Source organism: Rousettus aegyptiacus, unplaced genomic scaffold, assembly GCF_014176215.1.
Source record: "Rousettus aegyptiacus isolate mRouAeg1 unplaced genomic scaffold, mRouAeg1.p scaffold_m13_p_8, whole genome shotgun sequence".
Taxonomy (NCBI): Eukaryota; Metazoa; Chordata; class Mammalia; order Chiroptera; family Pteropodidae; genus Rousettus; species Rousettus aegyptiacus.
The window spans coordinates 5681996-5707515 of record NW_023416311.1 but is presented as its reverse complement, the minus strand read 5'-3'; the positions used below and the strand labels follow the sequence as shown (position 1 = coordinate 5707515).

At 43.2% G+C, this 25520-nt stretch overlaps 1 long non-coding RNA gene and 1 pseudogene across 1 annotated transcript in view; one reads left to right on the top strand and one right to left on the bottom strand.

The window, feature by feature from the left end:
• Positions 1 to 25520, bottom strand: part of LOC118606928 — a 75480-nt gene that overhangs the window by 5321 nt on the left and 44639 nt on the right. The gene's annotated exons all lie outside the window — the stretch shown is intronic.
• LOC118607443 lies at positions 5972 to 6090 on the top strand (annotated as a pseudogene).

Here is a 25520-nt window from a genome sequence, read left to right as displayed (position 1 = left end):
AAAATGTGGCACATCCATACAATGGAATATTATGCAGCCATAAAAAAGGATGAAGTACTAATACATGCCACAACATGGATGGGCCATGAAAACATCATGTTCGGTATAAGAAGGCAGTGACAAATGACCACATATTGTATGATTCTGCTTACATGAAATGTTCAGAACAGGCAAATCCATAAAGACAGTAAGTAGATTAGCAGTTGCTGGGGGCTGAGGAGTAAATGACAAGTGACTGCTAATGAGTGCAGTTTCTTTTGGAGCTGAAGAAAATATTCTAAGTTGATTGCGACGATGATTGCCTAATTCCACCGATACCTGTCCTAGGAGCTGGTCCATGAAATGATGCTTTTCTGACTAAAAACTATGACTTGTGTCTCAGTAAGGATTACTTGACGTGTGTAAGTTATGTGGCAAATACAGTGGTCTTAAAATTTACTTATATATTGAATCTTTTCTTTGAAAACAGCTTTACTGAGATATAATTCACATACTATACAATTTACAAAATTAAAGGTATCAGTTGAAAGTCTAAGGACTCACCAATGAATGACCCCACTCATTCCAGCCACGTGCCAGACCAGGTCAGTTGCCTGAAGCCTGTGGGGGCTGAGCACAGCCCATGTGGACACGCAGCGGTAGGTCTCCCTTGTAGACCCTTCAGTGAAGTTGCTCCCAGCCTGTCTTTATTGCTGCTGGCAGCGGTGTTTTATTACGTTGACGAGAAATCTGCAAGGTTTATGCTTTTGTGAAACAACTTTCAATCCAGCTCTTACCATGAGATGCTCTTTGGACCATCCTGACCTGTTTCTAACTGATACAATTTCTCCAGGGCTCTGGGAAGTTGGAGGCAGGGAACTTACCTTCACCCTTACCCGTTACCCCTCTTTACCATCAGTTTACCTGCCAGACCCTAAGCCAAGCTTAACACGAAGAACCTTCTCCCCAGAGTCCAAATAAAATTACCAAAGCATCGGTGTCTCAGGCTGCTTGAGCTGCTGTCTCAAAACACCACTTAAAAACAACAGGTATTTATCGCTCACAGTTCTGGAGACTGGAAGTCCAAGATCAGGGTGCCAGCCTGGTCAGGTGAGGGCCCTCTCCTGGGTCACAGACTTCTCATGTCCTCACCAGGAGAAAGGAGAAGGGAGCTCTCTGGGTTCCATAAAAGGGCACTAGTCCCATTCATTAGGGCTACACTCTCTTGATGTAAGCACTTCCCAAATGCCCCACCTCCTAAAACCACCACATTTGATGGTTAGGAGTTCAACATAGGAATGGGGGAAGGGGCACACACATTTAGACCTTAACAATCAATAAAAGCAGAAAGCTAAGGCCTCTGCTGATCTAGTGAAGAGATCCCGCTGGCCTTTTCCAAAGCCTCCAACGCCTTAAGAGGAGAAGTCAGGATGCCTTGTCGCACACCCTCAGGGGACAGCATTCACATCCTAGTTCCTGGGAAGGGCCCCCACCCTCCCAGATCGGGCAGGCGTAGCCCACAAGGCTGTAAGCTGCAGCTCTGAGGAGGAAGGATGCCCAAGGCAAAGAAGAGGACCCCTGCACTCATCTTCATCTTCTCAATACAGCCATTCGCCACAGAATGACATTTCAGATGGACCACAAACACAGCGGTGGTTCCTTAAGATTATAGTGGAGCCGAAAAAATTCCAGTCACCTAGTGACGCTGGAGCCGACGCGAGTGCCAACGTCGTTCTGCTGTAAAGTCATAATGCTGTAGGACGAAGGCTGCACAAATCAGTGAGGCCGTGGCTGAGATGACAAACAGCTTTACCCTGGCTGTGGGTGAGGATGGCACTGAGGAGCTCCTCCAGGCGGTTCCTGAGGAACTGACTGATGAGGAGTTGTTGGGACTAAAACAGGAACGCACAGCTGAAGGAGAGAAAAGAAATCTTCAGGAGGAAAAGAGAAAGAACCCCTAAGAAAATTCACAGTGCAGGGGTCGGCGAAGGCTTTCGCAGACTCAACGAGCTCCTTAGAGAGTTCGAAAACATGGACGCCAACACCGAAAGGTTTTCATGAATAGAGAGGAATGTTCATGGTGTGTTATCTGCTTACGAGCAAAACAATGATGGAAAAAAATAAAAAAATAAAGCAAACCATGGATATGTTTCTGAAAAGAGTGACATGTCCCCAAGGAGAGCCTCAGGCGGGTCCTACAGGAGGTGCTCCAGAAGGCGTTGCTATCACAGGAGGTGACAGCTTCAGGAATGTGATTGCCCCTGAAGACCTTCCAGTGGGACGAGAAGTAGAGGCAGGAGACGCTGATATCGACGATCCTGACCCTGCGTAAGCCCACGCTCATGTGTGAGTTTGTGTCCTCGTTTCTAACAAAAACGTTTAAGAAGTAAAATAAAATTTTATAAAAACTAAATAGGAGAAAGCTGACCCAATATGGTGACAAAGAAGGAAAATATTTCTGTGCAGCTTTACGATGTGTTCGTGTTTTATGCTAAATGTTATTACAAGAGTCGGAAAGTTTTTAAAAATCAAAAAGTTTGCAAAGTAAAAAAGTTACAGTGGGCCGAAGTTGATTTGTTATTGAATCAAAAATACTTTAAAAATATAGTGCTGCCTAAGCGTACAGTGTTTATAAAGCAGTGGACGGTAGTGGGCAGTAACGCCCTCGGCCTTCGCATTCACTCACCACTCACTGACTCACCCAGAAAAACTTCCAGCTTTAAACCCAGCTCTTACCATGAAGCCAAACTCCGATTATGGTTAAGAGCCCTATGTAGGTGCGCCATGTTTTAGCTTTTATATCATATTTTTACTGTACCTTTTCTATGTTTAAATACACAAATACTTACTGTTGTATGACAGCTGTCTGTAGTATTCAGTACAATAACATGCTGTACAGGTTTGTAGTGTAGGAGCAGCAGGCTCTACTATATAGCCGAGGTGCGTGGTAGGCTGTACCTTCTCGGGAAACCAAAACCAGCCACAGTTCCTGCTCATGTGATGCCACGACGCTGACAGCCATGAGAGAAGGCACTTTAATCAGATCGTCACAGTGAAAGATGATGTATTGCAACTGTGCTAAGTAGGAGTTACTACGTGTTGAGAAATGATTAGTATAATATCATATCGTGGTTGTGTTTTCTCAGAAAACATCCTTTTAGAGATACGTACTGAAATACTTATGATCGGCATAATAGGATGTCTTGGTTTTGCTTCAAAATAATCCTGGGAGAAGAGATGGAGTAAAGATAAAGCAAGCTTGGCCTTTAGTTGATAATTTTGAAGCCAAGTGATACAGAGAAGAGAATGAGCTGATAATGAGAAATTTAAGAAGAGGACACTAAACTGAACCACGACACAGAATGTTATTTGAGTCCTAAACTAAGAAATCTATAGTCATTCCTTTGTAAGAAATAACAAGAAATTAATATCAGAATAAATCCCATTGTATAGAACATGGCTCCCCCACCCCCAGACCACAGAGTGGTATCAGTTCACGGCCTGTTAGGAACTGGGCTACACAACAGGACGTGAGCAGAGGGCAAGTGAGCGAAGCTTCATTCTTATTCGCTGCCGCTCCCCAGCGCTGGCATCACCCCCTGCCTCAGCTCCACCTCAGATCATCAGGCATTAGGTTCTCATAGGAGCACCGGTCCCTGGTGCCAAAAAGGTTGGGGACCGCTGGTATGGAATTCATCATTCACTGAGTGCCTTTCTATTGAAGACATTAAAGTTACAGCGTTTTCACCCCAGAGTATGGGTTCAGTCATTCTCCACTTATCCTTTTCTCATCTTAATAAAGTCCCAATAGTCCAAATATTGGATAGAGATTGGACAGACAGCACCTAATAGATGGGCATATAAAATAAGGTGGAGAAAATTATATGACTTTAACAACAAAATTAAAATTCCTTCGAGGGTGAGAATTGTCTTTGTTGGTAAAGGTAACTAGATATGTGCTTGGCTTAGGAAGTGAGGTTCCTCTTCTTTCTCAGGCCTTAGAATCATATGGCACCAAGGGCTTCAAAGGAAAAGGAAGCTGCTCAGGAAAAGAGAAAGAGAAGAAGCTGGGCTCCCAGGGGGAATCCTGGAGGGAGAGAATGAGGGACAGAGATAGGAGGGGAAGAGGAGATGGAAAGCTAGTGAATGGTAGACACTTATGAACTCTCTAAGATTTCCCCGAAGGTAAGCACTTGGTTGACTGCTGTGGAAACTGAAGAAGTTGGATTCACAATGGGTTTGACACGACGTTGAAAAAAGACAGCACATAAACAAACCAGAACCCAAAAGGCATGGGAGGTACATGCAAACATCCTGGGAAGAAGTGGAAATCAAGGGGAGGGCTTTGCACTTCTATCGGCCTTGGGGTGTCAGATAGAAGGTGTTTCCAAGACAATTTCATATTTCGCCTTGCTCCATTGTGCCAGGAAGGTCTCCGGTTGGCATCTGAGTTACACACACGTGTCTGGATTAGATAAACCCTTATTCAATCATTATAATGGATAGCTTGAAAAAGAGATGAATTCCCAGGACTACGTATAAAAAAGGAACAGAGGGCCAAAATAAACTGAAGAGTCACCAAGACCTCCACCCCGACCCCCAAATTCCATGTCCAGATGGCTCTATAAGTGGATTCTACCAGAGAAAAAAATTGAGACAGGGAGAGAGAGGAAACTGCCCAGATAACATGAGACTGGTATAATTCTGATTCCCAAACCAGAGAAAATTGATACCAGAAAATTACAGGCCCATTTCACTTGTGAATATAGATATCAAAATCCTACAGATATTGAAATATCCTTGCCGCCTGGGGACAAATCCCACTTGGTTATGGTATGTAATTCTTTTATTGTGCTGTTGGATTCAGCATGCTAGAATTTTATTGGGGATTTTTGCCTCTATGTTCTTCAGGGATATTGGTCTGTAGTTTTCTTTTCAGGTAGTGTCTTTGGTTTGGGTGTCAAGGTGATGCTGGCTTCATAAAATGAGTTTGGGAGGTATTTCTTCTTTTATTATTTCAGAATAGTTTATGAAGCATTGATAGTAGTTTTTCTTTGACTATTTGGCAGAATTCACCCACAGAGCCATCTGGTCCTGGGAGGTTTATAATTACTGATCCAATCTGTCTATTTATTATTGGTCTGTTTAGGCTGTCTATTTCTTCTAGATTCAGAAAGTGTGGTATATATCTACACAATGGAATATTTTTCAGCCTTTAAAAAGAAGGAAATCCTGCTATTTGCAACAATGTGAAAAACCTAGAGGACATTATGCTAAGCAAAATAAGCCAGAAGCAGAAAGACAAATACTGGATGATTTCACTTATATGTAGACTCTAAAATAGTCAAACTTATAGAAGCAGAGAGTAGAACGGTAGTGGCAAAGGCTAAGGGGAGGGAGAAATAGAGAGATGTCTGGCAAGGGCAATCAAGTTTCGGTTATGCCAGATGAATAAGTTCTGAAGATCTAGTGCACAACACTGTGACAATTAAAACAATACTGTATTGTATACTTGACATTTGCTAACAGGGTACATCTTAAGCATCCTCACCACAGAGAAGGAGAAGGAGAAGGAGATGAAGAAGGAAGAAGGAGGAGGAGAAGTTGGAGAAGGAGGTAAATATGTGAGGCAACAGATATGTTATTAGCTTGATTGAGTGATTATTTCATAGTGTATATGTATAGCAAATCATTAAGTTGTACATCTTAAATATATACAATTTCTAATTGTCAATACTTCAGTAAATCTGGGGGGGGGGGAGTGGGCTGGGGGAAATATCCTACATAGGAATAACCAACCAAATCCAACAGTGTTAGGAAAATAATATACCAAAATCAAGTAGGATTTCTCTTAAGAATGCAAGGATGGCTCAACCTAAGAAAATCTATCATTATAACTTATCACATTGGCAGGCTAAAGGGGGTAAATCATATGACTGTTGCAATTTATGTAGAGAAAGCATTTGGTTTCATCAATCAAGAATGTTATACAGTCTACAGCCATGCTACCCTGAACAAGCCCGATCCTATCTGATCTCAAAAGCTAAGCAGGGTCGGGCCTGGTTACTACTTGGATGGGAGTCCACCTAAGAAGACCAGGTGCTATAGGCATAAAAAATTAAAAAATAAGAGATTGCAAGCTGAAAAATTCCTTGCAGTCTGTGAGGTCAACCAAGGGTTGCCTCGTCTAAAAAATAAATAAATAATAAATAAATAAATAAATAAGGCATCACTTCCATTAAAAACAAAAACAAATAATAAAAAAGAATTTCATACAGAGTGGGCAAAATAGTGCCGCTTCCAAAATTACATCATGAGGCATTTTCATTCAACAAACACTTATTAAGTGACTACTACGTACCAAGCACTGTGCTATGTGCTTCCTACATGGTACTGTTTAGCCTTCATTACAGCCTTATGCAATAGGTTCTATTACGACCCCCATTTTATAGCTGCATATTGTAAAGTATGCTCCCCCAGTGTGAGCCATGCGGCCCTGACGCCAGTATCTTCCTCTCTGAGAAAACAAGAGCCCAGCTCTACCACGGGCCACAGGCATGATGAGTTTGCTCGTCTATGATGGAGGCCCCTGGAGGGCATCATTTCCAGTCAGTGTGCCAGGATACACCAATCGGCAAAATACAGGCATAGAAATCGGCAAAGACGAAGACTGACCCACGTTGGCCGTCACCAGCGTCCTCTCCTCCATGAGAATCTGGCTCCAGGCGGAACCCCAACTGCATTTTTTACAGCTCCCCTTTCCCCGGCTGTAAAGGGAACTCTGTCTGTGTACTTAGCTGACGGATGACTCACCAGAGACCGAAAAGCTGACTGAGCTCCAGTGAATTGACAGGAAGAACTGAAACTGTGGACTTTGTCTGCTCTAACAGCCAGTGAAGCCCATGCACCCGCATGCGGGAGAGAGGCCCCAGCACACTCGGGGGCCCACTCTCGGAAATACCTATTCCTAGGGGTTCTACTCTTTTCAGAGGAACTCCAAACGGTCTCCTCATTCTCATTGCAAAGCGACAACTGTTTCCTGGCATTCAGGCTATACTTTGCCCTTTCAGAGAGACCTGGGTTCAAATCCCAGTTCTGACAGTTACTAGCTGTGTGACCTCCAGCAAGTTACCGAACCTCTTTCTAAGCCTCAGTTTACTCATCAATAAAATAGAATCAGTAAAAGTAACTACCTCACAGAGTTGTTATGAGGAACAAATAAGGTAAACATGCAAATGGCTTAGCACAGTGCCTCACATACCATGAACCTATTACATGTTAATTATACCTTAGCAGTTATGGTTATCGTTGTTGCTATTATTATTGTTGCTGTCCCATCTAAGGATAAAGCACGGTGGCGCCTAGTGGCAGTAGCTTTCACAGAATCATTCACTCTCTTAAAGTCCTCAATAAAGACTTCAATGGTCGTGTAGCCCCATCTCCCAGCTGATGTCTGATCCCACCAGATTATCTATAAACGCCACTCTCTTCCCTCAGCAGGGCTGCTCTATCCTTTGGCCTGTCGGGAAGTTATGTCTGTTGCTGTCGCAGGGGACATTTAGAGCTGTTTCCTCTGCCGAATGTTTTCCATTGGCCCATCCATGCCTATCCTCTTCCTCCTCCGCCCTGCTTTCTGCCCCAGGAGGCTAATGGGTATGACTCCGTCAACGGCAGTTGATCCTTGCCCTCTGGTTCATAGTTGCGTTTGGCCAGTGCAAGACACTGGCAGGAGAGTAGCACATTGGAAGGAAGAGGCTGGGCATTAACATCCTCAACTCACCCTGCTTCTTTTTCTACGTATCTCTCCAGTGGATTGGATCGAAGCCCGCCAACATTGGGGAAGGCAATCCAATCACTGAGTCTACCCATTCAACTGTTAATCTCATCCAGAAACACCCTCACAGATACACTCGGAATAATAAGGTTTGATCAAATATCTGGGCACCCTGTGTCCTCTGAGTTCGACACATACAATTAACCTTCAAAGTGATCAAGCTTTCGGAGGCATCAGAGCCAAGGATACCTGTTGATTGGACATCATTTAGGCCAGCTTCCTCTGATTTTTGTGGCTGGGCCTCAAGTTCCTCCTCCCGCTCAGTGACAGAACACACACCACACACACAGCCATAATCACAGCCCAGGAGTCACCCAGGCAGAACGATAGGAGTAACTAGACATCCATTTTTCAATCACCCCTACCCTGCCCCCAGGAATGGTTGGTTATTTGTCCGTCTGCTAGGCAGAGCTGCTGGGACCGCCACCAGTTCTCTAGGAAAACAAGGCAAGCAGAAGGAAACTACTAAGAAATTCCTCCACCAGTTTCTGCTCAAGGGTGCCAGGTCCCCATGGTTGTACCTAGATGCTTCCCAGCGGGCAGAGCTAGGGGACAGCTGCCCTCCATTCAGGGGCTGATTCAGGGATGCTGATGCATAGTAATGAATCCCCCACACTTTGGCTGGGGTGAGGGTTGGGGACGAGAAGAGCAGGAGGCTGCAGGATCCGAACCACCTATTGTAAGTCAGACGCTGAATCTCCCTTAATCCTCACAACTTACCCCATGCCATGGTAGTTCATTTTTCAGGGCAGACACCCAGGCCCAGAGAAGTTAAGGGACTTGCCCCATTTCACAGATGAGGAAACCGAGGTACAGACAGTCTGGATGACGTAACCATGATCACAAAGCTGGTCAGTAGGGATACTTGAAAAGATGATACCAGACTCCCAAGAGAGAAAGGAAAACAGAAAAGGCCACTCATATAAGAGGATGTGAACAACCAAAGTGACTCCATCTTAGGTATAAGACTCCATCTGAAGCACAGGCCAGTTCCCCAAAAAGCCGCAGATAGCAAGACGATCACCCCACCCTAGACTCAGCCAATCAGAGCAACTATGGAAAGTAACTCTCCAAATTCCCCGCTTTGTTCCTTGGCGCCATCACCCAGCCAATCCTGCTAAGCGACGAGCTCGTTGTACCAATCCTGTAACGCCAAGACATCGCTCCCCATGCTTACGGTTTTTCCCTTCAAATCCCCCTGGAGCCCCGTGTTCGGGACCGCCTCCTACTCACTGCTGCGTCGGTGTGCAGACTACGGCCCGGACTCGAGTCTGAAATAAACTCCCTCTTGCTCTTGCATCGGTGTCGGCTTCTTGGTGGTCCGCGGAGATACGAGTCGGGGCATAACAGATGGAGGAAGAGAGCCACCTCATTCCACGGTTCTGACTTGTCCTTTGTTTTTTATTCCTAGTCACCACCAACCAAAACCCTCCCTGGGACGCTTTTGCTGACTCCCTCCCCTCTTCCAGTCCATCCTGCAAACTGACAGCCTCGAATGAATTTTGTTTTAACATGAATTTATTATTAGCATTTAAAAAGCGGGAGACTGCACGTTGTAAAAATCTAGAGTTCTAGCTTCTCTTTAACAATTGTGTGCTTCGCTAGTCCTGGGCCAGCAAGGTCCCGTGGCAAAAACAGGGTATGCGGAAGAGCGCACATCACTGGAAGAGACCTGAGCCCCACCATCTGCGTCTCTTTGCCCCATGATTTATTGGAACTCAGCTCCTTCTTGAATTCTGTTCTGGGCACACTGTCCTCGTGGCTGTTCCTCAGACATACTCAGTTCCTTCCCACCGAAGGACGTTGTGACGTCCTGTACTCAGACTGCACTTCCTCAGAATCAGCTCGGGACTGGAGCCCTCTCTCCTTGGTGTCTGTCAATGGTCCCCCCTACAGAGCACTTGACCCCAAATAGCAGCATGTACCTCCTCATTAGGGCTGCACTGTATTGCCCTAGAATGAGTTATGTTGAAGCCTGCTCCCCAAGACACGTGATGTGACCTTATTGGAAACAGGGTCTTCACAGAGGTAATCAGGTTAAGGAGATTGTTAGGGCGGGCCCTAATCCAATGCTGGTATCCTGAGAAGAAGAGGGAAATTTGGACCCCGTCACAAAGGGAGAAGGCCCTGTGGAAGACAGAGGCAGAGATGGAGTGACACTTCCCCAAGCCAAGGAACGCTGAGAGAGCGGCCGGCTATCGCCAGAAGCTAGCAGAGGCAAGGAAGGTTCTTCCCTCTGAGAATGGCCGTTTCTGAGCCAGGTGTCTTAGTCATCCCTGGCAAGTAGGTGGAGTAAACTAGTACAAACATGATGACCTATGGCCTTTGCTCCAGAAAGTATGGTGGGGGGGGGGGCTGCCAAAGAACAGAGAGGACGAAAGAGGAATCCATAAAATGGTGATGGCCCGGGACGATATTCAACAGGTATTTATTGAGTACCGACTCTGTGAATGCACCAGAGGATAAACTCAGTGCCAACTGTTCAGCTGTTCTACTTAACCCACATAAAGACTGTGAGTTGAGTGGTATAAATGTCTAGTCACTATGTTATACACTTGCAACTAATATAATATAGTATGTCAACTGTGATTGAAAATCAAAAAAAAAATTTTAAAACAAACAAACAAACAAAAAAGACTGTGAGTCACTAAGGTACGTTCCTTACAGGAATTGAGAGCCCTGAGTATATTCAAAACAAGTCAAATTGTCCCTGCCCTGGGGAGGCTAAAACCCAAAATAGCAATAACAGACCTGAAACAAATATCATCACTATGAATATAGTTCTTGTTATACAGCTTCCCTCTCGAATGTTCTACAGAAAGATTCCCAAAAGCCATGACAACATTGATGTAATAATGGCAACAATAATAATAGCTAATATTTACTGAGGAACTGGTCTTATATTCCTGGCACACGCTAAGCATTATTGAAAAGGAATCGCTTATTTAAAAGGAAGCGATTCTTGTTATTACGCTTCTTTATATAAGAACCCGATGCACAGAGAGATTCAATTACCCGTCCTGGTCAAACGGCTGGTCCATGGAGGAATGAAATCTCTCTGAGTCTAGGGCTTTTATTATGCACAGTTTATTGTGCTATCTTCTGAGAATTGGACCATCCATTCACAATGGGTGATGCAACAGAATAACGTAGAATGTCACGTAGACATAAGAAAAGTGAGGGCTAATGCACTGTGACAACGCCATTGTCATTTGAACGTCATTGCTCAGATCCATACAGGTGTTACAAGGCTTCTGTGTCACTGCTACGTCTCCTACTTCAAGGCTGAAGGACTATGGGCAAGCAGGGACAAAAAGCGAATGCGCCTTCAGAAACAACCATTAAATAGGAAGGGCGCTAATATTTATCCAGGAAGCATCGGAAAATATCAGGCAAATTATCATTCTCCGATTTTATATTTAATTAGAGATTGGATTATGGAAACACGAAGTTTATTGTACAAAAACAAAAATTTCAAACGAATGCTATTTGTCTGGTTCGCTAGTTGGAAATCAACCCGTCTTTGCACCAAGCGATTATAAACAGACTCTAATCGCCTGGCTGAAAATGAAAGGCAAACCTGCGCTGCTGCTGTTATCAGCTTAGTAATGTTAGTTGTGTTTAGTAACAGGCACAAGGATTAGCACCCGCCAGCCGAGCTAATCTGAAGAAGGCAACTTAAACCTGAAGAAACAGGGTATAATTATAATTTATAAGGGATAAAGGCTTAAAATCTATTTCTGAACACTATGTTAATGCAATATAGCTCTGTTTACATTGTGGGCAGCAGTCAAGGCAATATTCCTGCCTCAAGAGACCTTAGGCAATGTGTCTTGAAAAGCTCTAAAAAATATATATATATATACATATATATATACATGTGTGTGTGTGTGTATATATATATGTATATATATACACACAAATATATATGCACATATATATACATGTGTGTGTGTGTGTGTGTGTGTGTGTGTGTGTGTGTATATAGTTAGACCCGGAAGGTCACATCCAGGAAACTATTTTACAGAATTAAAAAAGTCTTCAAAGATTTGGTTACAAGAATATTCACTATCATGCTGTTTAGAATAATAATTTTAAAAAAATCCTACTATGAGAAACTAGTTTAATCAAGTGTAGAACATCTTATCATTTGAGTAGCACATTGGAGTGCTACGTAGCTATGAAAAGATGCTACAGAACCAGATACCCTGGCACAGAAAGAAGTTATGGGACTCGAAGAGACGTTTTTCCAAAGAACATATGCAAATAGCCAACAAGCGCTTAAGAAATTGCTCAACATCACTAATCGTTAGAGAAATGCAAATCAAAACTGCAATGAGATACTGCTTCACACCCATTAGGATGACAATTAGTAAAAGAAAAAACACACACACACAAGTATGGAGAATGTGAAATCAGAACCCTTATGTACTATTGGTGGGAATGTAAAATGGAGTAGCCACTGTGGAAAACAATATGGCGATTGCTAAAAAATTTAAACTATACGAATTACCATATGATTCAGCAATTTCATTTCTGGGTATATATACAAAAGAATTCAAAGCAGGGACTCAAATAGAATTTGTACACCCATGTTCATAGCGGTAGCCAAATGGTGGAAATGACCCAAATGTCCATTGAATAAATAAGCAAAATGTCATAGATCCATACAATGGAATAGTATTCAGCCTGAAAAAGAAAGGACATTCTGACACATGCTATAATATCAATGGACCTGGAGGACATTATACTAAGTGAAATAATAAGCCAGATACAAAAAGACAAATACTGCATGATTCCATTTATATGAGACATCCAGAATAGTCACATTCATAGAGACAAGACAGAATGGTGGTTGCCAGAGAGAGGGGGTTATTGTTTATTGGATTCACAGTTTTAGTTTTGCAAGATGAAAAATAGTTGGACAACAATGTACTTAACAGTACTGAACCGTGCGTTTATAACTGGTTGAGATGGTAGGTAAATTTTATGTTACACGTATTTTATCACAATTTTTTTAAGTGCAAGACTTTTGCCTTCTAGTTTTGCTAAGATGAAATGAATCTGTACAACTTTTAACATTTTAAAAATATAGATATAACATATGAAATTAACCAGATAAAAAAAATCTCAAAAGATAGTTTGTAAATGTGTTACTAATAAAGACTTGAGAACTACCAGTGATTAGAGAATGTCATCCACCTGAGAATAATTATTTATTCATCCAATATTAATGAGTGTCCACTGTGTGCTAGGCACAATTCAGACCCTGAGGATACGGCGTGAAAATGGCAGAAACGGTGCCTGCTCTTAGCAATTAGTGTAGATATCCCAAGAAATAAAGCAGTGATAATTTCAGATAGTGAAAGTGCTATAAGAAATTAAAGAGATTAGATAGAAAGTTTCTTAGGGGTGAGACAAGGCCTCTTTAGATAGTGTGTTCAGGAAAGGCCTCTCTGAGGAGGTGCTATTTGAGCTGAGGCTCAAATGATAAGAAGCAGCCAAAGCAGCCAAAGTGAGAAGATTCTGGACACGGAGAAGAGCAAACGTGTGACTCCAGGCTCATTCAAACAGTGGTTCTCGACCCTGGCTGTCCTTCAGAACCACCTGCTTTAAAATCACATCAATGTCAGGTCCCACCACCTAGAACAAAAGAATAAGATTCTCTGGAAGGTGGGCCTGGAAATCAAGACATTTGTATTTTTTTCAAAAGCCTTTTCTAATATGCTAACAATGAACTTGTAGACGCTAAAATTTAAAATATGATACCATTTACGATAGCTAAAAAAAAAAAAGTAAATACTTAGGTGTAAATCTAACAAAGCATGTGCAGGACTTATATTCTGAAAACTAAAAAACACTGATGAGAGAAATCAAAGAAAATCTAAATAAATTGTGAGACATACCATGTTCATGGATTAAAAGAGTCAACATAATATATATGTCAATTCTATCAAGATCCAAGTAAGATTTTTTTATTGGTATAGATAAGATCATTCTATACTGTATATGGAATTAAAATAGCTAAAACAATTTTTAAAAAGAAGAATAAAGTTAGAGGAATTGTTCTCCTCAATATCAGGACTTATTATATAGCTACAGTAATCAAGACTACAGATCAATGGGACAGAATCCTCTGAGTCCCCTAACTCAGAAATAGACCCATACAAATATGTTTAATTGACTTTTTATAAAGCTGCAAAAGCAATTCAGTGAAGGAAACATTGGTGCTGGAGACATTGGATGTATAAAGACAGCAGCAAAAAAGAACTTCAAACTAAAAAGTCACATGAGAAATCCTTGTGATGACAGAACTATCTTGATTGTAGAATGTCAGCATATATTGTGATATTGAATGATGGTTTTGCCTGTATTCTTCAAAAATTCCAATGACGCATTATGCTAAGTGAAATAAGTCAGACAGAGAAAGACAAATACCATATGATCCCACTCGTATGTGGAATCTAAGGAACAAAATAGATGGATAAGCAAAACAGAATCAGACTTATAAATATAGAGAACAATCTGGTGATTGCCTGATGGGAGGGAGGTTTGGGGTACTGGATGAAAGGGATGAAAGGATTGATAAATACAAACAGGGAATATAGCCAATATATTTTAATAACTATGCATGGTGGCAGGTGGTTACTAGACTTATCGGTAGGATCACTTTGTAAATTATATAAATGTCTAATCACTATGCCGTACACCTGAAACTAATATAAAATAATGTTGAATATCAACTGTAATTGAAAATAAAATTTTTTTAAGAAAACTAATGACATTAAATATGTAGCGAGACTTTAGAACTACTCTAGATTAAAAGAGATTAGAGAGACATGACAACCAAATGCAACATGATCCAGTATTTTCTTTGCTATAAAGGACATTGTGGAACAATTAGTGACATTGAATGAGACCCAAATATTAGGCAGTATTATTCTATCAGTATTAATCTTCTGATCTTGCTATGCCCTTGTTCTTAAGATACACACATGTCGAACTATTTGCTGGATTCCAGCAAATAGTTCAACACAGGATTCCAGCCTACTGGGCCACGACATTCCTCTAGGTACATAAATCAACATACTCTAAAACAATTCAGAAGAAAGTTATATAGCAATAGGTAGAGAATAGTAAAGCAAATGTAGTAAAATGTTAACATTTGAGGAATCTGGGTAAAGAGTTTCCAGGAATCTCTTACAATATTCATAACTTTCCCATAAATCTAAAAGGTAAAAAAAGAAAAAAATATATGTGTCTGGAGTCTATGCTAAATCTGGCCTCTGCCACTTCATAGTTGTGATCTTGTAAAAGTTGTTTATTATTCCTGTGCCCAGTTTCCTCACCTGTATGAATGAACAATAGTACTTATCTCATAGGGCCCTAATAAACATTAAGTGAGTATATCATAGTAAAATGATTAAAATAGTATCTGGCACATAATGAGTGCTCGAAAAATGTCGGTCATTGTTATCTTGGTCTAATGACATACATTCATGTATGGATGGATGCATGGATTCATGGGTACTTGCATGCATAGATACATACATGCATGATGGATGGGTGAATGCATGAATGTATGAATGCATGCATAAAATCAATGAATCACAGTTTAAAGATTCTCACCAAACAACTCTTTTGCAATAATGTGACTCCGGTGTACACTTTCCTATATAGCAAAGAATTGTTAATCAAAGCCAACACAGGATTCCAGCCTACTGGGCCACGACATTCCTCTAGGTACATAAATCAACTGACATTTTTCTTGTCATATCAGAGTCCTAAGATTTTCATAATTATAAATCAGTCCTTGAATCTGATAACCTCTGAATGAACTGACAAAAATAAACAAAGCTGATTCACCAGACCCTGGACCACTTCAGGATGGAATGAAGGCTCAGCTATCCTTCTAGGCTCCGTCTCTGCCCGTGGCCCCCTACGGGTAACAAAAGGTATGTTATGAAAAAGACAGGTTCTGCGGCACTAACGCCACTGTGCCTTGCTGCTCCAAAAATAATGTTGACATGAAATGCTGCAAGTAAATCCAAATTAGTGATTTAAATGTGTGGAGAGCAGGGAGAATTTCACAATTTAAAGAGTTCCTGCAATGACTGTTTTTTCCTGTGGTCACACACACACACACACACACACACATTGAACCCTGATTGACTAATTTAATTTTTCAGTTGAGGTTTCTATTGTCTTAGCCCAATTGGCTGAAGGTCACATGGGACAAATCTGCAGACCCATAAAATCAGGATTCTTGACTTGGTGCAAGGGAGACCACACACCAGAGGAACCGCAGGGTGTCTCACCGAACAAAGGAAAAAATAGCATTTTTATAGAATTTGTGTAGAGTTTAAATCTAAATGAAACAGGGTGTTGATAAGCTCAGAGCAAAGCAGCGGTCAAGATCAGGTCCACACTGCAAAGTACACCCAGGGTCCCGTTGCCTTGGAAACTTACAGTTACAATCAATATGGGCTGTTGTGCTTAGAAACTTCTTATCTGATGTTCTGCCCTGTGTGGAAATGGAGGAGGTAGGTAGCTTCTCCGTATCCAAGCGACTTAGATTCCCCAGATAAGAGTGGGATGTTATTACTGGTAGTTTCAAATGACACAGTTTCTGTTTGTCAATGATTTTATAGAACAAATTTTCTCACTGAGTAAAAAGGCAGTACTTACTCAAAGAAGGGGGTTGTCATGACACTTTGCAACGGCTTTATCTACCTGTTATTTCAGCCTAATGAAGAGTAAACAACTGTTTCTTCCATCCAAGCTAACTTTTTCTTTCTTGTTAAAGGTCCATATTTTTTTTGTAAGAAGTAGGGTATTTCATTATACTCCTACAGTTGCTATAAGCACTAACAAACTGATAGGCTCAGAAAAAAAATCTGGCAAAATCGGAGTATGGCATAGAGCCAAATGAAGGTAGTCATAATCATCAAATAGATGAATTTTTCAGCCTAACTATAGAGCTAAATAATAATAGTGTCACTTGACATTGTTGCTGCAGGAATGATTTGATCCATCAAAGTATTTATAAGATGATTACACTGTACTTGTTAGCCACACTTCAAGATTTGCATATATTATTTATGTAGGGAGCAGGTTATCAACAGTGCCAACAATAACTACGCTAAGCTGTGTCGTTTCCAAGGATTTTCACCTTCAGTAATGCACTCTGACTGGAAAGTAAATCAATAAAATCCATGCTGGGCAGAGACAAGGAAAGGCAAGCATGTGCACATCAAGTTGGAGGAATTCTTAAACTAGGATTCCTCCACCCACCACCCCTCCCCCTCTGACTTCCTCCCCCCACCTGGGAGAAGCTATCTACAGAGAAATGTTCCTCTAGGATTAGCTCCCAGGACTTTTTCTCATGGAGCAATGGCTAAAAAAACGGTAGGGAGGCAGGCTTAAGATCTTCCTGCCTTATTTTTTCGACTTTTTACATTTCTTATTGTGGTAAAATATACATAACAAAGAATTGTCGTTTTTTAAGTGCACGGTTTCCGGGGCACTAAGCGCATTCAGCATCCGTGTCCTCAAACTGAAACTGAGTCCCCGTTAAACAATTTGCCATCCCTCCCGCCACGCAGCCCCTGGCAACTGCTGTTCCCCACTCTGTCTCTGTGGGATCTGACTACTCCAGGTGTCTCACAGAAGCGCAATCATACAGTATTTGCTCTCCTGTCACTGGCCTATTTCCTTGAGCGTAGCGTCTTCATGGTTCGTCCATGCTGTAGCACGTGTCAGAATTTCCTTCTCTTTTCTCAGGCTGAATAATATTCCACATTTTGTTTATCCACGTATGCATCCACAGACATTTGGGTTGCTTCTACCGTTTGGCCGTTGTGAATAAGGCTGCTGAGAACACGAATGTGTAAATGTCCGAGTCCCTGATTTCCCCTCTTTTCCGTATGAACCCAGAAGTCAAACTGCTAAATCATTTGGTAAGTCTATGTTTAATTTTTGAGGACTCACCACACCATCCTCCACAGCAAATGCACCATTTCACATGCCCACCGACAATGCACAAGGTTTCCATTTTCTCTACACGCTCACCAACTCTTATTGTTTTCCGGGTTTTGTTTTTTTTTTCTATTTGAAAGTAACCACGGTGTGAGGCAGTTTATACTGTGGTTTTGATGTGCATTTCTCTAATGATTAATGATGCTGAGCATCTTTTCATGTGTTCATTGTCCATTTGCACGTCTTCTTGGGGGAAATGTCTATTCAAGTCCTATGCCCATTTTTAAACTGGGTCGTTTTTCTTGTTGTTGAGTTATAAGAGTTTTTTTTAATATATTATGTATATAATTCCTTATCATATATATGACTTGCTAATATGTTTCTCCCATTCTGTGGGGTTTTTTTTTAAATTTTATAAATCACAGAAAAATAAAAACATCATGAAGGGATGCTTTTAAAAATCTCCACAGTGGAGTGGTACTATAGGTTTTTAATTTGGTAAATCTAATGATACATGCAAGAGTGAGAGAGAAGCACCACTTAAAAATAATGCGGGAGTTTCTGCCCTCTGTTCTCTTCAAAAAGCACAGGTTGCAGAGGGCAAAGCCAGGAGAAGACACACCTGCCGGTCCCTGAGACTTCCTCGGTCCCTGTGCCTTTTGCAGTCTGTGCTTAGCACAGCTCCAGTGTTTAGAACCCAGCTGTCCAATGCGGGAAGCCACACGTGGCTATCTGAATTAATTTAAATACAATTACTGGTTCCTCAATCTCTCCAACCACATTTCAAGTGCCTAGTAGCCATAATATAGATGTAAAACATTTCCATCATCCCAGAAAGTTCTCGTGAACAGTGTGGGTTGAGAAATATGCAATTTGGGGGTGGGGGGGGTGGACATCATGGTCCCTTAATATAAGTCAAGTATAGGACTAAAGAAACAGCAAGAGCTTCCAATGCTGAAGGAAAAATGGTCTCAGAGTGAGAGCCGATATGGGGATGGTTCTCAATAGATCGTCAAAGCCAATTTCGAAGCTACTCACTCATGGACTTGGCTATAATCTACATTAGAGATCTAGACAAGTATAGTTCAAAGGAGAGCTGGAACCCCAAAGGTGCCCAAAGTGTGACTGACAGGCAAAACACTGGCAACTGTATGCCTTAGGATGCTTATCTGAAAAAGCAGAATCCTGGGCATCACACCAGGCCTGCTGAGCCAGGTCCTCTGGGATGGGCGCCCAGGCATCTGCATTATTCATTCATTCCCCTAGAGAGTCTCTTATTAACCGACACTGGAGAACACTATTGAGAAACTGGGAGCTGGGAAGTTATACATGCTTATATACGACATCATCCTCTAAAGCTCAGCCTAGAAATCATCGCCTCTTCCAGGAAGCCCCCATAGTTGCCTAGAAAGGTATTCCCTCCTTTATGCTACCTCGTCTTCCACTTGGTCTGTTGATTGAAATATTAGTCAGAGGAGTTTTAAGTTATGGAGCTCTTCTTATGGTATCTTGGGCTTTGTGCTAAGTGCTCTACCTGCATTAATCCCTTTAAGTCTTGCAAATAACCCTGTGAAACAAGTACTATTGATTCCCCCATTGTACAGATGCGGAAACTGAGCCACACAGAAGTATAATAGCTTATACAACTAGAAGAAGAGCAGGAACCAAAACTCAGGCAGTCTGTTTAATCCAAAGCTCATTGGTCTTAACTATTATACTGTGTTTTATGTTCATTTATTTGTTCGACCAGCATCTCTCTCCCCTTGCATGAAGCCCTCGCACAGACTACCTCATTGTCCAGTAGTTCACTATGGTTGCCCCGTGCCTAGCACAGCGACTGGCATATGGTGAGTGACAAGTATTGTTTGCTAAAAAATTGAGTTTTAATGAAGCATTGAGAGAGATCCCTTGATATCTGTTTATTGTAAAATGACTAAGGGTGAAGAGTCGAAGAGAGAGAGAAAGAAGTAGATCGACACAACATCTTACTTGAGACAGGCTGTCTCATGCGTATTACAACAAGCACACGTTATCCTCCGATATCTCTTCTCACGATCAGGCTGGGTAACTTGAGGCTCCATAAGGAATCCTATAGCTTCTCCAGCTGGACGCCTCTCTTCTCTGCTTTTGTTCATTTGGGAATGTCTTCACTCCCTGTGTGCACATTGAATGATCGGCTTGTTTTCCAGAGGAAGACTCAGAGCGGGAGAAGGACATTGTGTCATGATCTTCTGAATTGGCTTTTTCCACCTATTTTGAACTGTGCGCCACTCCACAGTCACCAGTATCCCTGAGGCGCCCTCAGTATGAACGCTGATTTCCTCCAATGACCCTTCCCACCATGCTCAAAGCCAGACGTCATGACCTTGACGCATCCTTGGAAAGCAAACGCAGCAGCAGAGTTCTGATTGGGGCTGCTGCTCCCTCGGCCTGTTTTCGGGAACTGGATCAAATGTCAGCTCAAAGAGTTGCATTCCTAGCTCCTTAAATTCCCTCTACAACTTTTGGTAACATAAGCTTTGCCTCCTAATGCTGTTCGGATCGGAAGCTCAGGCCACAGAGGTCTGCGGCTGTTTCCCAAAGCCTAGAGTGGCACACGAATTGGTTTTAGGAGGAGTATGAGAAGATCGTGTGTGGCAAAGATGTATGGTAAAGAGACAACTATTCTCTCTTCAATTACTCTTTGATTCGCCTAGAAGCTGGTCTCAGATAAACTCTACTCTGTCTTTGACATACATCCGAAACCTGCTAACTTCCATTTCAAATGAAGAGAGAGATTAGGCCTCCAAAGGTCACAGGATCTGGCCACAGTGTGATAGTATTTTGTTTCTTTTGTATATATTTTCAAAACTATCTTCTTTTTATGGTAAGGGATATTCATTTCCCATTTACTTCAGTAACAAAATTTCCCTTTGAAAATAAATTTGGTGGGAAAAGGGTGTCAGTTTAAAGAAAAAGCATGAAGCAAATAATGGTACAGATGGTGAGGGCTGGTGGCAAAAAAATGAAGCCGGAAGCTTGAGGCTCTGGTTGTGAAGCTTGAGGCTCTGGCGGTGAAAGAGTCCGGCTTAGGGCTCGGACTGGCCTGGGTTTGAATTTCAGCTCTGCCGCTTGGTAGCTCTGCGATCCCGTTATTCCACTTGGTTGAGGAGATAATCCCAACCCCCACAGAGTAGTTGTGTGAACTAAAGGAGATATGCAAGCAAAACTCCAAGCATAGATAGCATCTGGCTCATCAAAGCACGCCACTTGAAGGATGCTACTGAAGTGACTCTTGCCCTGGCTACCTTCAGACCACATCCTGGATGTGTTGGGGACTCAGAAGTCCACCCATGAAAGGGACCATCCAGCCTACGTAAGCCACATCAACGAGGGTGCTTCCGGAGAAGTCCCACACTGTGCAGGCCTGGATTCTCTCTCTGCCCGCACCTTCCCGACCTCGCTTCATCTCTTCTGCCCTCGACTACTCACACTTCCCAGCGTGGCCGTCTAGTCAACGGACTCTCCTAGCTCTCTTTTCGTGTCCTTAAAGTACAGTTGACGGATGACATTATATTAGTTTCAGGTGTACAACATAGCGGTTAGACATTTATATCACTTACAAAGTGCTCACCCTGATTAGTCTGGGACCCATCTGACACCTTACAAGGTTATCGCAATATTATTGACTGTATTCCCTATACCGTACACTCCGTTCCCCGTGGCTTATTTATTTTATAACTAGAAACGTGTACCTCTCATTCCCCTCCACCCTTTTTACCTGCCCCCCTCTCCCCTCCCCTCTAGCGACCACCAGGATATTCTCTGTATCCGTGACTCTTTCTGTTTTCATCGCCTCCTGAAAAGGACACAAGCTTACACTACGAGAGCAGAAGCAAGAAGGCAGACCCTGGCCTTGCTCCAGCTCAGCGGGGAAAGTGCATCTCAAGTGACTGGAATTTTTGCCGCTCTGTGCATGTCTGCGAACGACCGCCAAGGCTCTGTGAGTATGGATTTGGGGGTTACGAATAAATTCGAGCAGGTAGGCGAATTGGCAAATACGGAATCTGCCATCACCGATGGTCAATTGTAAATCAGTGTGATGTTACAGAGTGCGGGGGTGGAGGGGATCCAACTTCAAGCAGGAATATCTCAGGGGAGGAGACGATGTCTCAGTTGGGACTTGAATGATGAGAAGTTGCCAGCCACGTGAGGTTCAGGGAGCACAGCGTGCCAGACAGAAGGAGCAGTGAGACTATAGGACTTGAGGAGGAAACCAGCTTGGTGAGTTGGGGAATCAGAAAGGAGGCCAAAGCAGCTGAAGTGTAGAGACGGGATCCCCACCCCCCAGGCCACGGACGGTACTGGTCCATGGCCTGTTAGGAACCGGGCCGCACAGCAGGAGATGAGCGGCGGGCGAGAGAGCAAAGCTTCTAGCCTCACCACCTCAGATCATCAGGCATCGGCCTCTCATAGGAGCACCAGTCCCTAGTGCCCGAAAGGTTGGGGACCACTGGTATAGAACACAGCCAGCGATGAGGGGAAAAGCAGGCAGGAGATGAAGTGGGAGAAGCCAGGCTGGGCGTGGGCTGGTCCACATAGATCCTGGTTTGATGGGCCCTCCCAGCGAGCCCTGGCTAGTTCCCCCTGGCAACCCGGGCCCTGCCCTCTCTCTAAATTGGGCAGACTAACAAGCAGAAGTTCTTTCTGATGTGTAACCTAAATCAACGATTCAAATCTATATTTTGTTGTCTTGACTTAAGTAACAATATAAAGGAGTTACCATCACAATCGTGTCTCCATGTATTATAATTACCACTTTCTGAGCACAAAGCAATGCGCCAAGAGCTTTAAGGGAAAAGGTTAAATAATTTGTCAAACGTCCCACAGCTAGATGCTGTGCGAGGATTCAGACTCGGGTCTTTTAACTCCAGTTGGACTCTTTCTCTTGTGTTTCTACTTGCCTCCGCTGGCTCTTCTCAAACTTATAGACTCTCAACACTTCTCTTTATGGATGGTCACAATAACTTGATTCATCTGTATAAAAACAATTGGGTAGTTTATCCTGTTCCCCGTACCCTGCCCTGTACAAGGTGACTCAAGAGTCAGTCTCTACGGCTTACTATTATTTGCATGGTTTGTAATTAGCAAAAGGAGATGGAGTCTATGACTGAAGGCGCATTATCACTACCTAAATCTTGACTATAACATTTCTTAAGTGGATGACTAAGCAGGAAGGATGACATTCTGCTAGGCGGGCTGAATGCGCAAATGTCCAGGCATTTGTCACGCAGCTTCCAGGCCCTAGCAGTTGTCACGCTGTGTCCTTGCCGTGGGTGTCTGTCACACAGAATCCATGTCCGGGCGTTTGTTATTTTTGGCTACCTTACACCCAATCCCTCTTTCTAACAACGCGTCGGCTTCTGGTTGGGGAAAGGCCTTGCGGGTAACCTTTCTCATGCTGGGAAGCGGTCCCACAGGGGTGCCTTCCACAGTCCGCTTCAGCTGGGGGAGGAATGCGACCAGAGCTTGGCCAATGGGCAGCTCTCTTCCTGGATTCTGTGTCTTGAGAAGAGGCGGAAGGGATGTTGGTGTGCTGACCAAACTGTTTGCAATATTGTGATTGATAAGAAACATGTATTTGGTCATACAGATGATCAAAATATAGTTCTCAGGTTTGTTTGGTTTTTACCCACAAGTTCTGGCACAGAGCTCATGAAACCTTTGCAAATCTCCTAAGTGTTGAGAGTGATCAAGGTGTCTTTTGTTACGAGAATGAGGGGCCTTTAAGGATGGGGGCTGGTCGCCAGAGGGGGGGCTGGAGACTGACTGAATCCATCGCCATTGGTCGGTGATTTAATCCATTCTGACTATGTAATGAAGCCTCTATAAAACCTGAAAGGACGAGGTTCAGAGAGCTTCTAGGTTGGTGAACACATGGAGGTTCAGGGAGAGTGGCATGCTCAGAGAGAACATGGAAGCCCCACACCCCTCCCCACATACCTTACCCTATGCTTCTCTTCCATCTGGCTGTTTCTGCGTTATGTCCACTTATAACGAACCAGTAATCTAGTACTAAAATGTTCCCCTGAGTTCTATGAACCATTCTAGTAAATTAATCAAACCCAAGGAGGGAGTTGTGGAAACCTCTGGTGTATAGCTAGTTGGTCAGAATGACAACTTGGACTTGTGATTGGCATTTTGAGTTGGAGGGGTTGTTGGAACCTACGACCTATGGCCAGATGGACAGAAACACGAGGAACCTGGTGTCCGGTGCGTGTGTGTGTGTGTGTGTGTGTGTGTGTTGCGGAGGACGAGGACAGTCTTATAGGACTGAACCCTTAGCCTGTAAAATCTGATGCTATCTCTGGCTAGACAGTGTCAGTATTGATTTGTTGGTGTGCACCCCTCCTCATGGTGGAATTGGGTCCAGAAACTCAATTTACTGTGTCAGCGGCTAGTGGCCCACCTGGCATTTCCCAGGTCTCGGCCCTCTGGCATTCCCATTCCCAAACTGGGACTCCACTCGGTGGGCACCACAGAGCCTTCCAATAAACGTCCTTGTGCGTCTGTCAGGCAGAGGTGTGTATTGCACCTCTCACGCCAGATCAAAAACCCTACCCACCGGACCTTCCCTAGAAGAAAAAGTGTGGTCCTACCTCAAGAAACTGGCAAATGTACTCACATTTGTAGATTTTAGTGTGCAGGTGACACTTAAAAGAACAGGTCTTGCTTTAACCTGCTTTTTCAAGGAAGCGCTCTATGTTATCATACAACTGGGATACAATGCGAAGTCCCTACCCTCACAGAGTAGATGACGAGCAAAGAAACCCGTAAAATACGTCGCATATTAGGCAGCAATAAATACCATGAAGCAAGCCTTCCTGCGAAGTCGCCATCTAGGTTCAGACCCGCAGGAGGCGAGCCCTCTGAGTAGAGGAAATAGCAAGAGCAAAGGCCCTGAGGTGAGTGTTTAAGGTCAACCGAGGTCAAGGCCGGCTGAGCGGAGTGATCAGAGAGGTGGCAAGAAGCCAGGCGACTGCAGGGCCTCACAAGCCACGATGGAGTCGGTGACTTTCATCTCTGAGAGACAGGAAATCGTCTCGCGTAGCGTTTTCAGCGGGGGACTCGCTGAGGATGATGAAAGCCGTGCAGAGGGCAGAAAGTGGGAACCTAGACAGCCACCGACTGCCACCACGGAGGCCCCGCAGGATTCGGCTTTGCCTTTTTCTCTCGTTTCATTTCATGCCCCACTCCCTTCCTGACATTCTTTCTGTTCCTAGAATGAGCCGCCTCATACCAATTGTCGTTGGTGTCAGGAGTCTGCACACCTGGCGAGCCTGCGGGCAAATCTGATAGCGTTAAAATCCGAAAACCACTGCCCGCAGGTATGTGGAGAAGGGAGTCCCTGAGCACCAGAAAGCGGAACTCTGTTCCAAGAGCTGCTTGAGTGAGGAATTACATTTCTAAGAGGATTAAACTGGTGAATGGGTGAATGAATGAATAAATTGGTGTGTATTCTAGTGCCAAAGAGAGGTACAGAAGCTCTCTGTTCCCTGAGGAACTTGGAACTAGATACTGTGATCGGTCCATATACTCTTCTTTGATCAACAAAAGTTGTATCCTTTCCCCCTTTTCCTCCCCTTTTTAAATCTTGGTTTCAGATTTTTCTCTTGTTTTATGCTTTTTGGCATAAATTTCCCTACAATTCAGTTATAAAATGCTTCCAATCCTCTTTGGAAGTTAATAG